Source organism: Haliotis rufescens, unplaced genomic scaffold (genome assembly GCF_023055435.1).
Source record: "Haliotis rufescens isolate VD_foot unplaced genomic scaffold, xgHalRufe1.0.p SCAF_14, whole genome shotgun sequence".
Classification (NCBI taxonomy): domain Eukaryota; kingdom Metazoa; phylum Mollusca; class Gastropoda; order Lepetellida; family Haliotidae; genus Haliotis; species Haliotis rufescens.
This window is the reverse complement of record NW_025963824.1, coordinates 15,604,860-15,618,528: the sequence shown is the minus strand read 5'-3', so window position 1 is coordinate 15,618,528 and position 13,669 is coordinate 15,604,860.

The window sequence follows — 13,669 nt, the reverse complement described above, 5'->3', positions numbered from 1 at the left end:
GTTTTATGCCACTTTTAGCAATATTCCAGCAATATCACGGCGGGGGACACCAGAAATGGGCTTCACACATTGTACCCATGTCGGGAATCGAACCCGGGTCTTCGGCGTGACGAGCAAACGCTTTAACCACTAGGCTACCCGACCTCCCCGTTTCACTTATAGAGCGAAGTATACTCAACAACAATAGTTCCTGTGACACCAGTATTTTAGTGTATTTTTCAAACCAGTCAAGTTTGGTTTTCAATATTGTAGTACATGTATGGAATCAAGTCACAAAAACGCAACTGCTATAGAAAAGCATGCATCCCATGCAAAAGTTGACTTTTATGCAAGCCCCAAGCATTTCACTACCCAAGAATGGGTGTAAAAACATGTGCGTTAACGGGATTCCATATGACAAAACCACTCAGCTGACAACAACCACTCAGCTGACAACAACCACTAAGAAAAACAACAACATTACACAAATATTCTACATTACGAAATGCCACGCCTGTCCGGAAATTAGCGTCTGCGAGCCTTGTTTTAAAAATATTTTATTCAGATTGAAATGGATTGGGAACAAGTTATCCAACTTAGGACTCCCTCTCCATGGTATTTACAAAGCTTGTACAGTAAATCATATACAAGGAAAACAGAAAAGATGATGAGTGTAAAGATAACAAGAAATGTACAAGAGAGAGAGACTAGTATATGTACATTAAAGTGTTACCCAAATCTCTTTGTGTGACTTATAAACATTTGCACTGCTTTAAAGATGTGTTGATTTTCGATAATGGACAAACATTCATTTCCGTTTAACATCAAATTTAAATCTAATTTAGCATTTTTGTTCACGGCGTTCTGTAAAATGTCCCGAATTATTATTAACATAGTTTTTCTTTGGTGGACGTACAATGGACACTTTAATAAATAATGATATGCGTTTTCACATGGATCACCACATTGACATATTGGATCACATTTTACCTCTATTCTTTATAAATCATAATTTAACTGGCTTTTCATATATCTTAATCGAGTATGATAAATATTCAACTTTCTAACACCATAGGAAAAATATGGAGGTGCAATGACTTGCTCTTTTTGTATGCATGTCTTGAATTGGGATGTAGATGTACAATTTCTACCTGCTGCAGGAATAGTGTTCCATAACCTTACAGTTGATGGAATAAAAGAACACGTTGAGTGTTTTAATCTAGTATATGGAATCCCAATATTGTCTGAATTTCTTAAATTATATGATATATTTGAACCCACAGTGGTTGGTACAATGTCTTTAAGGTAAGTTAGGGCAATATTACTTTGTATTTTGTAGAATAAACATAGCTTGCGTTTCCTTCTTCGTTCTATTAACGTTTCCCATCCTGTTTCATAATACAGATGTGTGTGCGAAGTATACTTTGGGAGCCCAGTAACTACTCTGGCAGCTTCTAGTTGGAGATTTTCTGAGTTGATAATTCTATATTACACCCATCCCACACTTCACACGCATATTCGAAATGGGGTCTTATGAAGATTGTATATACTTTATTTAGTGTATTTCTGTTCAATATGAATTTTAATTTTCTCATTGAATTTGTCATTTTTGATGTTGACTTAATTACGTTATCTACGTGACAGGACCATTTTCCGTTTGATGCAAACGTTATACCCAAATGTTTATGATTTTGAACATTCTTAACTTTACATTCATCAAAGTACAAGGTAATGAGGTCTGATTCATCTTTGAAGGAAAATATAACCGCTTCTGTTTTATCTGGGGTGTATTTAATTAACCAGCGTTTTGCCCAGTTACACAGCTTGCTCAGATTAAAATTTAGAGTTGATTCAACAAGTTGATTGTCTGGTGAAGAAAAGCCGAGTGCTCTATCGTCAGCAAAGAGTCTTGTTATGCAATCTAATTTATCAGCAATGTCGTTAACAAACACAATGAATAAAAAGGGACCTAACAGACAGACAATAGTTTATTAACGTCTCACTCCTGTACATACATAAAACAGCTTTATACAACTTGACATAGATAAAATGTACAGAACCATTCAGTAGAATTATGAGAGACGAATTATCACAGAATTTATACATAAATGATATAAAGATATATAGTAAAAAGTTATCCATATAAAAGATGTTTTCTACGATTAAGAATTAAAAAGCAGACTTTGGCAAGTATAAAACACACACTGGAGTCACTGAAAATAAAAAAAGTTTGTCGACATCAGGCATATCTAAAACATTATAAGATTTAGCAATACATTCATTAAAAAGAGTTGCCCTGATATCATCATATAATGCGCAGTGAAACAAAACATGGACCTCGTCTTCTACGCTGTCATTACAGTGAAAACATCTTCTATTATTGACAGGTACACCTTCGTATCGACCGGTTTCCACTCGAATAGGAGCCACACCACATAACACCGACCCCTGTGGAACGCCAGCCTTCCAAATCCTTGGCTTGGATAGAGCCCCGCTTACAAACACTGATTGAGTACGATTGCTTATGTAACTGGACAGCCATTCAAGTAAATTCCCTTTTATACCATACATTTCTAATTTGTACATAAGCCCTCTATGCCAGACACGATCAAATGCTTTTGACACATCGCAAAAAAACATGCAATATTTTTCAAGCCTTTGGCATGCTTGACGCAGGCTCGAGTCAACGTGATGTTGCAAGACAATTTAACGTCCACAGAAACACCATTTGGTGTTTATGGCAACGTTGGCAACAGACGAATGCAGTCAGAGACCATCCTCGGAGTGGCAGGCCACACGTAACCAATCATCGACAAGATAACTGGATTCGAACAACACACCTACAAAATCGATTCCAGCCAGCAACAGTGACTGCAAGAAGCATCCCTGGCCTTCGACGAATATCTTCACAAACCGTACGTCGTCGCCTCAGATGTGCAGGGATTGTCACCAGAAGACCCGCCAGACGTCCCATTTTGACAGGAAACCACCGTCAAGCACGTCTACAGTGGTGGAGACAGCGTCTACGCTGGACGGCTATGCAGTGGGGACAAGTTCTATTCACTGACGAGTCTCGTTTTCACCTCAGCCACATCGATGGACGGATTCGAGTGTACCGACGTCGAGGTGAACGTTCAATCATTGTGTCATGGAAGAAGATCGGTTCGGGGGCGGCAGCGTTATGGTATGGGGTGGGATTACAGCAAGGCAGAGGACCCGTTTGATAGTGGTAGAGGAAAATCTCAATGGAAAGCGCTACCGCGACGAGATCATCGGCCCTGTTGTTCTACCGTTTTTGCGTCGTCATGGCCCAGGCATTACCTTTCAACATGACAACGCCCAGCCTCATATTGCTCGACTTGTTCAACAAAACAACGTGAATGTCATCCCCTGGCTGGCTCGCTCCCCTGATCTCTCACCAATCGAGCACATGTGGGATGAGATGGATCGGCGTCTTCGACGTCAACCACGTGTTCCACAGACACTCTAGGAACTTCGAAACATGCTCCAGCAGATATGGACAGATATCCCACAGGACATTGTGCGACGCCTGGTCCATTCCATGAGACGAAGATGTGTAGCTTGCATCGCAACCAGAGGTGGACACACACACTATTGATTTGTAAATTGACATTTTGGCATGTTCATGGTGTTTTTATGAAATCACGCATTTTCTGAAGTCAGTATGGCAAATTAAACCATTTGAACACTTACAGGAGTCTTTTATCTGTTGCAAACCGAAATTGTTTCAGATTTGGTAAAAAACATAACTTTGCATTAAATCTTATTCAATGTCACAAGAACTTTTGTTGTTCAGTATAATTATTAATCGAGACAATTGTTTTGGTACATTGAATTATTACGAAACAATGCTAAATAATGGTACTTTTTGGTTGGTTTGTGTCAGCAATATATCATTAATAAGACGTCGGTATGTAAATAATCGTGCCTGGACTAGAAAATCCTGTTAGTGACATCATGAGCATCATTCGTCACCACTCGCATGTTTCCGTCATACATGCATGTTTCCGTCACCACTCGCTCCTTTCCGTAACCTGCAAGAAGACTCGTCCCCCTATCGATGAATGTTATGTGCGAAAATACGACAAACCAATCAGAATGCGCGTATGATTTTTAAGTTCTTCGTCAAAGAATCCCTCAGAAATAATTTTTGATTTTAAATATGTCTTGCATCTAAAATATACCCAAGACACAGTTAAATGTGTTCAATCATACTGTATAACTCCGCACGTCCCAATGTGCTTTAATTGCATCTGAAATATATATAATACATGGGGAAATAATATGTGAACCATTACGCAACGAGTTGACAATTGTTTTGGGTATGCCCGTTTGCGATACGACGGAACCCGGTCGCAAAAATGGCCATGAGAGGGGCACGAGTCGCTATGCGGCTTGTCCCGGAATAACACGAGTTGGTCACGAATGGCACCGTCACCGCTCGCATGTTTCCGTCACCTACAACAAGGTTCGTCCCCTTCTAAGAAGGTCGCCATACTACTAAACGGCGCATGTCAATCAAAATGCGCATCAGGATATGGGTACTTCCATCAAAATAATACCGAGTATATAAATTAATTATTGCAATAAACGTTCTTAAAAAAGGCGATACTCGTATTTACAAATTTGATTTTAACAACTCCAGTTGAACACCAGCAGTAACTTTCATTCGATTACATGAATATATGTTGTACTTAAATATTGAGTTTGTCATAAATTGGACATATAACTATAGAGATGGCTGAATTGGCTCAGGTTGACTATGTCAAAAGTACACAATTAAAGGCTTTGGCAGCGTAGCCGAGTTAAGACATGTGTACCAAATGATAGATTTTATCAACTGCCGACAAATATATATTTGTATATGAATAATGTATATTCCAGCAAGCACTGACACATGAAGTGATAATCCACTTCCATAACTAGTGCTTTAGAAATGACTTTAAGTTTGTGTTTTGTGACATATTAACAGGTGCCTGTGCGCGGATGGATTATACATATTAACCTTAGTACAAGGGTAATATATGTTACACGGATTTAATTGCTATTTGGGTGATAACCTGGTTCTCATAGATACCCCTACACACACACGTGTGTTATATGGATCATGTACAAAATGCTGTCTTTGACTTACAGGTGTGTCAACAACCAGGCTCCAGCTTATCTCTCCACTCTGCTCCAGCTTATCGCTCCACTCTGCTCCAGCTTATCTCTCCACTCTGCTCCAGCTTATCTCTCCACTCTGCTCCAGCTTATCTCTCCACTCTGCTCCAGCTTATCGCTCCACTCTGCTCCAGCTTATCTCTCCACTCTGCTCCAGCTTATCTCTCCACTCTGCTCCAGCTTATCTCTCCACTCTGCTCCAGCTTATCTCTCCACTCTGCTCCAGCTTATCTCTCCACTCTGCTCCAGCTTTTCTCTCCACTCTGCTCCAGCTTATCTCTCCACTCTGCTCCAGCTTATCGCTCCACTCTGCTCCAGCTTATCTCTCCACTCTGCTCCAGCTTATCTCTCCACTCTGCTCCAGCTTATCGCTCCTCTCTGCTCCAGCTTATCTCTCCACTCTGCTCCAGCTTATCTCTCCACTCTGCTCCAGCTTATCTCTCCACTCTGCTCCAGCTTATCGCTCCTCTCTGCTCCAGCTTATCTCTCCACTCTGCTCCAGCTTATCTCTCCACTCTGCTCCAGCTTATCGCTCCACTCTGCTCCAGCTTATCTCTCCACTCTGCTCCAGCTTATCTCTCCACTCTGCTCCAGCTTCATAATCCACCAAGAACTCTTCCATCAGCTAATCAACACCTGTTCCTCAGTATAGACTTTCCAGCTATGGACTAAAGACTTTCAGTGTGGCTGCCCCAAAGTTATGGAATGATCTTCCACGTGAGATTAGACTTTCCTCAACATTTCAGACATTCAAAGCAAATCTAAAGACACATTTTTTCAAAAAGGCTTTCCAGAGTGACACTTGAATGTGGCGCTTTTAGCATGAACACTACATAGAGTCTAGCGCATTATAATTATCATTAATAATATTATTATATGTCAGATCCGTGCCCCATACCTTTATTACATTAACAATCTTCGACTGAAAAAAAAAATTACAGATTGCGAGAAATAATTCGATTCTTCAATAAACATTCACAAATTGTTGATATACCACAAGTCATAAACGCACAGATATAGAAGATTCGAAAGAATTTTTTCTAAATTTGTAAAAGAAAGTTCTAGCTATCGTAAAAACATCACAAATTGTAATAAACCTTATGGGTTTTAAATTACCATAATGGGTAACGCACATATATACCGGACCGCACAAGAAACGTCACCCCAAGTAACATTGCATGAAAAGTTGTCATTTAAATATATGGGTATTTTTTTGTCAAGGTTTCTAAAATTTAACATTACTTTGTCCGGAAAAATGAAATTTCGTGATAAAAAAACAAAGCAGATGACAATAAAACCGATCGCCCAAACGCATCACGGCAACGGCCATGGTAACCCGATGAGTTCCGTGCAAACTGAAATTGCACATGCGTTCCCCCATTTCTTGCCCTATAAAAATCCACCCAGATCGGATAACATTCATTCGTTATTAAATTGGTACCAAATGCCAAGATTGACAAGAAATCAGCGACACCAAGTCCGTGGACGATTGCAAGCTGGACAAACCGTCCGGCAAGTAGCCAATGCATTTCAAGTCCACGTAAGGACCATATACAGGCTCCAGCAACGGTACCAGACCACCAACACTACAGATGACCGACCACATAGTGGAAGACCAAGGGTCACCACCCGACGTCAGGATCGTCAGACTGTGCGACAGTGTCTTCAACATCGCTTTGTTACTGCTACGGAAACTGCTCGACAGACCATGGGGACACACCAGCGACACATTAGTGCGGACACCGTGCGTCGACGATTGACGAGCAGACACCTCCACTGTCACAGGCCACAACGAGGACCCATTCTGACACCACGTCATCGCCGGGACCGTCTTCAGTGGGCAACAGAAGCAGCATTGGCGCCACCAGCAGTGGAGAAGAGTCCTCTTCTCAGACGACAACCGTTACTATATCTCAACAGCAGATGGCAGAGAGAGAGAGAGTCTAACGACGCCTTGGGAAACGTTATTCGGATGCTTGTGTTGTTGAGAGAGACTCGTGGGGTGGTCCGAGCATCATGATGTGGGGTGGAATTGGTCTTGCACAGAGGGTCGGGCCTGAACATCGGTCCAGGGAGAGACAATGATGTCACAGCAGCACGGTACATTGATCAAGTCTTGAGGCCACACGCCAAACTTCATTTGGCACGTCACCGCAACCACGAGTTTCAGCATGATAACGCCTGTGCCCTCACTGCGAGAGCAACAAGAGACTTCCTCCAGCAGAATGGCATCAGAACCATGCAGTGGCCTGCCTTCAGTCCCGATTTAAATCCCATTGAGCACCTGTGGGTCCAAGTTCAAAGACGACTAAATGACGTCCGACCAAGGCCGACAACTGCAGCTGAACTGCGTCAGGCGTTTGAGTGTGGACTCAAGTGCCTATGGCCTTCATCAACCGCCTCATCCATTCCAATGCACATAGCGGACACACGAGATACTGACTTGTGATGCCATTTTCTCAGAGACTAGTGTTGTGTTTCACTTTAAGAACATTTGACACTTTAATTTCAACCTTGATCAGTTTTGCCAAGTCTCATCTTTTTAATATGTCTCAAAGTATGTTTACAGTGTTTGGAAAAATCAGGTTTCTCATATATCTATCCATGGTGACGTTTCTTTTGCGGTTCGGTATATTTTGGTTTATTAAGCCTGTAAGAGACTATTATGTTACACAATTTAATCAGTTTTAAATACCGGTTATACCAAAGTTATGCATGTTAAATCAAACACATAGTTTGTACTCGACTACATGTCTTTACATGTGTTGAAAACATTGTAATTGTTCCTATTTTTCTGAACACCTTAAATTTGATTTGTTTGTTTGTTTGTTGTTTAACGCCGCTCTCAGCAATATTCAGGCTGTATGACGGCGGTCTGTAAATAATCGAATCTGGACCAGACAATCCAGTGATTGACATCATCGGCATCGATCCACGCAATTGGGATAAGATGACATGCATCAACCAAGTCAGCGAGCCCGTTAGTCGCCTCTCACGACAAGCATGGGGTGTGTTTCAAGCATTTTCGATGAAATCTCCTCCTCCCCTACACCGACTATAACATGGTTCGCGCCTTATATTACGCTAGACTCCATACGCACTGTGCATGCTCAAAGTGATAGCACTACATTGCTATGGATCAGTGTGCACTCGACTTTCATTCGTCTCCCTGGGGAGTATATATAGCCATCTTAGTGGGTTAACAGTCACAATATCATATCATCCTGACAGGTACCCATTTAACTGCTGGGAGAACAGGTGTATTTCGAAAATTATATTGTGCTACATTGTGCCACCCCTGTCAGTGGTTCAGTGTTCGCACAAATACCATAATATTGTATTCTTTTATGCAGATGTGTTTCAATGATTTTTGGTTTTGTTTGGTTTGCTGTTTAACGCCGCACTTAGCAATATTCCAGCAATATGACGGCGATCTGTAAATAATCGAGTCTGGACCAGACAATCCAGTGGTTGATATCATGAGCATCGATCCTCGCAATTGGGATCGATGACATGTTTCAACCAAGTCATCGAGCCAGACCACCCGATCCATGTTTGGTGGTGGTTTGAAATGAAACAAAAATTATTTTTCGATGGTGGTGTATGTCAAACGGGTATTTTATGATAGTTATGTTTTGAACCTTAAATGTGCATCTTCCCGAGGCAAGGGAGTGAACTGACTACAGAAGTTCAGTTTCCACCCTTGCCGCATCTTCCCGAGACAAGGGAGATAACTGACTGTAAAAATCCAGTTTCACCCTTGCCGAACCAGGCTGTAGTTATGGAGTTATATTTTGCATAGTCTATGCATAGTCCTATCACATTCGCGTAACGAAATCGACAACCTGTTCGTAAACAACGTGCTTTCAACGTGCAGATTTCGTGCTATCGCAGGATTTGTTAAGATGTGTACTGTCAACTGGGCGTCGACAGATATTTTCCAAATCTTTTCACGTTTGTATTCAAGGTGCACATGTGATGTGATGCACTTCGCGAGGTAAGACCCGTTATCCTACTATTTATATCTTAATCATCGATCAGATCGCCTTGACTGGGCACCGCCATGTTTGTTTGAAGGAAATGCAAGCGATATCAGAGGTGGAATCTGATTGGTCAATAGGAGGGGCATAGAAATGACATACCTCTTAATAGTCACTGGTGGCGCTACGATCGAGCCCAGAAATTCCAGCCTTGTTCGACAAGGGTGGAAACTGACCTTTAACAGTCACTTAACTCCCTTGTCTCGGGAAGATACCCTTGCCGAACTAGGCTTGAATTCTGGGGTTATATTTTGGCTGGACTAAAGAGTCATGCATAGTCCAATCAAAATTGCGCAACAAACTAGACATCAGGTTCGTAAACAACATGGATTTCAACGTCCAGATTTCCGTCGACTGCAGGATTTGCAAAGCGTGTTTTCCGTCAACTGGGCGTTGACAAATATTTGGAAAATATTTTCATGTTTTTTCATCAAGGTGCTCAAATGGGGGTTGAGGTTTGGGCGATGAGGTTGGGGCGATGAGGTAGGGTGATTAGGTGGTGGTGACGGTGTGATTGATGATTTGGGGTCATGGGGTATGGGTGATGAGGTGGTGGTGATGAGGTAGGCTGATGGGATGATGAGTCGGGGATTATGAAGTGGGGTGATGAGGTGGGGGTGAAGGGGTTAGGGGGTGAGGGTGAGGAGGTGGGGGTGATGGGGTGAGGAGTTGGGGTTGATGACGTAGGGATGACGGAGTGATGAGGTGTGGGCGATGAGGCGGGGATGATGAGGTGGTGGTGATGGTGTGATTGATGAGGTGGGGGTGATGGGGTATGGGTGATGAGGTTGTGGTGATGAGGTAGGCTGATGGGATGATGAGCCGGGGATAATGAGGTGGGAGTGAAGGGGTGAGGATTTTGGGGTGATGGTGTGAGGAGGTGGGGGTGATGGGGTGAAGGGGTGAGGAGGTGGGGGTGATGGGGTGATCAGGTGGGGGTGATGAGGTGGGGGTGATGGGGTGATGAGGTGGGGGTGAAGGGGTTAGGAGGTGGGGGTGATGGGGTGATGAGGTGGGGTGATGAGGTAGGGTGGTGAGGTTGGGGTGATGGGGTGATGAGGTTGGGGTGATGGGGTTATGAGGTGGGGTGATGAGGTGGGGGTGATGGAGGGATGAGGTGGGGTGATGAGGTGGGGGTGATGAGGTTGGGGTGATGGGGTGATTAGGTGGGGTGATGAGGTGGGGGTGATGAGGTGATGACGTTGGGTGATGAGGTTGGGGTGATGGGGTGATGAGGTTGGGGTGATGAGGTGGGGTGATGAGGTGGGGTGATGAGGTGGGGGTGAAGGGGTGATGAGGTGGGGGTGATGAGGTGGGGTGATGAGGTGGGGGTGAAGGGGTTAGGAGATGGGGGTGATGGGGTGAGGAGGTTGGGTTGAAGGGGATAGGAGGTGGGGTGATGAGGTGAGGGGGAAGGGGTTAGGATCTTGGGGTGATGGGGTGAGGAGGTGGGTTTGACGGGGAGATGAGGTAGGGATGATGAGGTTGGGAGCTGACGGGGTGACGGGGTGATGAGGTGGGGGTGACGGAGTGATGAGGTGTGGGTGACGGGATGAAAACGTACACAATAAATGATCCTGTAGAGACATAATGAAATTGTCATTTACACAATTTTGACTGAAACAACCATCCAAGAACGATAACTCCGTGATACTACAAACACGAGGCAAATATACTTAACCGCAAAAGAAACGTCACCATGGATAGATACATGAGAAACCTTTTTGGTCCAAACACTGTTAACATACTTTGAGACATTAAAAAGATGAAACTTGGTAAACTGATCATCAGGGTTGAAGTTAAAGTGTCAAATGTTCTTAAAGTGAAACACGACACTAGTCTCTGAGTAAATGGCATCTCAAGTCAGTATCTCGTGTGTCCGCCATGTGCATTGATGACTGCCGTGCAACATCGATACATGGAATGGATGAGGCGGTTGATGAAGGCCATAGGCACTTGAGCCCACACTCCGAGGAACGCCTAACGCAGTTCAGCTGCAGTTGTCGGCCTTGGTCGGACGTCATTCAGCCGTCTTTGAATCTCGTCCCACGGGTGCTCAATGGGATTTAAATCGGGACTGAGGGCAGGCCACTGCATGGTTCTGATGCCATTCTGTTGGAGGAAGTCTCTTGTTGCTCTCGCAGTGTGGGCACGGGCGTTATCATGCTGAAACTCGTGGTTGCGGTGACGTGCCAAATGAGGTAGCGTGTGGTCTCAAGACTTGATCAATGTACCGAGCTGCTGTGACACCATGCCTCTCCCTGGACCGATGTTCTGGGAGACCACAGGGCCGACCCTCTATGCAAGACCGATTCCACCCCACACCATGATGCTCGGACCACCCCACGAGTCTCTCTCAACAACACAAGCATCCGAGTAACGTTCCCCACGGCGTCGCCAGACTCTCTCTCTTTTTCATCTGCTGTTGGGATACAGTAACAGCTCTCGTCTGAGAAGAGGACTCTTCTCCACTGCTGGTGTCGCCAATGCTGGTGCTATGGTGCCCACTGAAGACGGTCCCGGCGATGATGTGGTGTCAGAATGGGTCCTCGGTGGCATGTGACAGTGGAGGTGTCTGCTCGTCAATCGTCGACGGACGGTGCCCGCACCATGGTCTGTCGAGCAGTTTCCGCAGCAGTAACAAAGCAATCTTGAAGATGCTGTCGCACAATCTGACGATCCTGACGTCAGGTGGTGACCCTTGGTCTTCCACTACCTGGTCGCTCATCTGTAGTATTGGTGGTCTGGTACCGTTGCTGGAGCCTGTATATGGTCCTTACGTGGACTTGAAATGCATTGGCTACTTGCCGGGCGGTTTGTCCAGCTTGCAATCGTCCAAAGGCTTGGTGTTGCTGATTTCTTGTCAATCTTGGCATGTGGTAGCAATTTAATAACGAATGAATTCGATCTGGGTGGATTTTTATAGGGCAAGAGATGGGGCAACGCATGGGCATTTCAATTTGCATGGAACTCACGTGCATCGGGTTACCATGGCCGTTGCCGTGATGCATTTGGGCGATCGGTTTTATTGTTATCCGCTTTGTTTTTTATCATCAAATTTCATTTTTCCGGACAAGGTAATGTTAAATTTTAGAAACATTGACAAAAATTACCCAATTATAAAAATGACAACTTTTCATGCAATGGTACTTGGGGTGACGTTTCTTTTGTGGTTCAGTATACTGCATACAAACGCACACGTTGCCTCATTTGGCCATACCTCGTGCGTCTTGAAGTATGAAGAGCCAGCCAATAGCTGATCCGAGGCAACGGTGATCACAGCAACAGTCTCCTGCAAATGTGACACTCTATGAGGTCGTTTCTTTACCTTGCTTAATAATAATAATAAAATAAATAAATAAATAAATAAATAAATAAATAAATAAATAAATAAATAAATAAATAAATTAATAAATTAATTTTATAATGAATAATATAATATAATAAACAAAATATGGCAGGTAGAATCAATTGTATGGTTCGGGTCATGTGAAACAAGAAGTTATATTAACAAGGCTAATATTGTAAAATTACCTTAAATGTGTAAAGTATTTAAGCTCATTCACAGATTTATTAGGTAATACACATGCCTGTTGTACATCTGAAAATATTGACACAAAATTCCTAAAAATACACGTTGAATTAATATCATCACACATAAACCAAATACTTTGTGAAATGAGTGTTTGCAGTTGTAAAATATTCTCTGCCCTTCTGTCGAGAACAAAGAAACCCAGCCTGCTGACTTTCGAGCAAAATGTTTACCCTGTGCTTTAAGTATAGGATAAAACACGTCCGAGGGTTGTTATGATATTTAAAACCCGCATCCCGAGGGATTTTGCAAGGGAAAGGGTTTTAAATATCATAACAACCCGAGGGGAAGTGTTTTTATCTTACTTATAAACCGATTTTGAACCTTAAAATTATCCTCCAACTAAATTTCAACCCATTATACATGTACAATAAAGCACGTCCAAGGGTTCTTATCACATTTAAAACACGCACCCCATTATAATGGTTTTAGATATCATAAAAAACCTGAGGGGAAGTGTTTATCTAACTTATGAACAGAAAAAAGAAACTTACCGTAAAACAACATTTATCAACATTTTTATGTTTCGAACATACTTTCTATGAACCTTAGGAAACGGGCGTAAAATATCTGTTGCTGGCGTACGGATCTTGAAAAGGACATTCAAAAAAACAGTGCGGCTTATCAACACCTCTGTAGCCTCGTGGTACACTCACTGGGCTAAAGATATGAAGGTTGCGAGTTCGATCCTCTGGAGTATAAAGAATACATTTGTCATTTGATTTTACATTTCATTACATGTTACAATCTGAACGGAAGTTATATTTATAAAATACCCAGGACATTATATAAAATCCCTGGGATATTATAACACATTATATAGCAAATATGACTTGAATATCCTATAAAATCCCAGGGACATGACAAGGTCCCT